The following is a 2,419-nucleotide window of genomic DNA, read 5'->3' as shown; positions in this document are numbered from 1 at the left end:
GCCGATCGCCGCGTCCCGACGGCCGCTCGGAGCCGGGCACCTCTGCCGAACGCCACGGACAGTGGTTCGATGGCCATCCGCTGCTGTTGGAGCCGCGCTGAAATGCAGATGTTACCTGTGGCGTCATTTTTAAGACAAAATTATTAAAAGAATAAAGATCTTGCTGAGTGATACCGGGTATTATAGGTTTATGGAATTAAAGCTTCATGATTCTGCCTTTTGCTCATCTAAACTTCCAGAACAAGGACCATTTCAGGAATTGTCTCTTCTAGCACTCTCCAGAGACGTCCCTTCCCTCTGGATCTCCGGGTGCGCTTGTGTGCAGTTCTTATTTTCATTTTTGTTTGCTTTTAGATAATTAAGGACTTAAGCTAATTTAAAGACTCGATAAAATTTCAACATAGTGCTGGCAGCTTGTTTTTAAAGAATCTGCTGCCTGGAGTTGATTCCAACTCATTAAAAACGAAAACAAAGCTCACTGCCAACAAGTCAAAACAGCGACCCTATTGGGCAGAGTAGAACTGGCCCTTTGGGTTTCCAGGGAAGAAATCTTTATTGGAGCAGAAAGCCTCATTTTTCTCCCGCTGAAGGGTTGCTGGGTTCCAACTGCTGACTTAGCAATGAGCAGCCCAACAGCTAATCTCCTATACTCCCAGCGCTCCTCTTTCCAATCACGATGATACTATAGGGTTTGCACAGCTATGAATCTTTGTGGGAACAGAAAGCCCCATCTTTCTCCTGAGGAACTGTTTGAGCTGCGGACCTTGTGATTATCAGGCCAACTCATAACCCACTAGGTTAATAGTCCAACCAAATCCACTCTATTGAATCGATGACGACTCATAGAGACCTGGCAGAAGGCAGAGCTGCCCCCATGAGTTTCCAAGACTGTAACTCTATGAATAGAAAGACGAGCAGCTGAAGGTTTTGAACTGCTGACCCTGCAGTTAGCAAGCAGCCTAACCACTTTTCACCACCAGGGGGTCCTAGTTTGATAATAGTTAACTTGAAGTTTACTGATGGGCCTAGTCAGATTGTATTGCATCACAGTAGAGTGGGGCAGTTTGACACAAATATTTTCAACTATGTGCGTTTAAGAGGGGCTCCAAAAAACTTGGTGGCAAAATTCCATTACTTTTAAATTAAAATTTCCAATGAACTTTTTGAAATCCCCTCATAGAAAATTAGGGCAGTGGTTTTTAAACAATTGAATGTCCATAAAATATCAAGGACTATTTCATTTGGTAGTACGTATTTCTGAGTTTTATTGTGACAGCAGTCCTGTTTGGCTTAATAACACAATAAAAACATCTATATGCAAGGGGACTCTAAAAAGTTCATGGGAAAATAGAATCAAAAGCTAAAGAAATTTTACCATGAAGTTTTTTTAAACGCCCTTGTATAATTGGTAATTACATATTCATCCATTAAAATTAATATTTGCTCCTAACAAGATACACGCGAAATTAGTCAAACTATTCAAAAAATGGGAAAAGAAATCACAGAGTCAACAATCATAGTAGGAGACTTTAATATGCCACTATCAGAGAAAGATAGATCACTGGGACAGAAGCACAGCAAGGAGGCTACAGAGCTAAATAACACAATTGGGTTACTGAACCTGACAGACATATATAGAACTTACCATCCAAATGCAAAAAAAAAAAAAAATTAATTCATATTCTTCTCAAGCAGTCATGGCTCATTTTTGAAAATAGACTACATGTTGGACACAAATCGAGCCTGAGTAAATTCAAACACATAGAGATTACTCAGATCACCATGCCATAAAACTGGAGGGTATTGTTTATATCTCCACAGGGAAAGGGGCACTAGACTTCAACCCGGTTGCTCCAAGATGTGAATGCAACATACTGGCATGAAGCAGGGAACCAGTAGAGAGGTATAAGGTTATGGCCCCTATCCCAACTATGTGAACAGCCACCCCTCCCCCCAGAAGAATTTACTTCAGAGGACAGCACTGAAACTAGAGCTCAGGGAGAGGGATATGTCTGATCAGAGCACATGGGAGCAAATGAAGGGGACGGAAGAGAGAGTGGAGCACATTCTGACCCACCAAGCCTTGAGGACAATATCCCTGCTCAGAGCAGCCAATGCACAGAGAGGACCATATGGCTGACCTTACTACGAGATACGACATCCCTCACTGACCCATAGCCCTACAGGGGACATCCCTCGACATCCCTCACTGACCCATAGCCCTACAGGGGACAACACTGGAGACAAAGTGTGGGAATTGCACCCAATCTTACCCCACCACACTGAGGCAAAACAATAAGGGCTTGCAACAAAACAGCAAGGGGACCAGAGCAAGGAAGTCCCAAGGGAGTACCAAAAATAGACTTTGGGGCCAGGCATGGCACCCCATCAGACTCGACCATAAAACACTCCTAATGGT

The sequence above is a fragment of the Echinops telfairi genome, unplaced genomic scaffold (genome assembly GCF_000313985.2).
Source record: "Echinops telfairi isolate 266 unplaced genomic scaffold, ASM31398v2 ScPeMD7_7468;HRSCAF=8506_0, whole genome shotgun sequence".
NCBI lineage: Eukaryota > Metazoa > Chordata > Mammalia > Afrosoricida > Tenrecidae > Echinops > Echinops telfairi.
Note: the sequence above shows the minus strand (reverse complement) of the source record.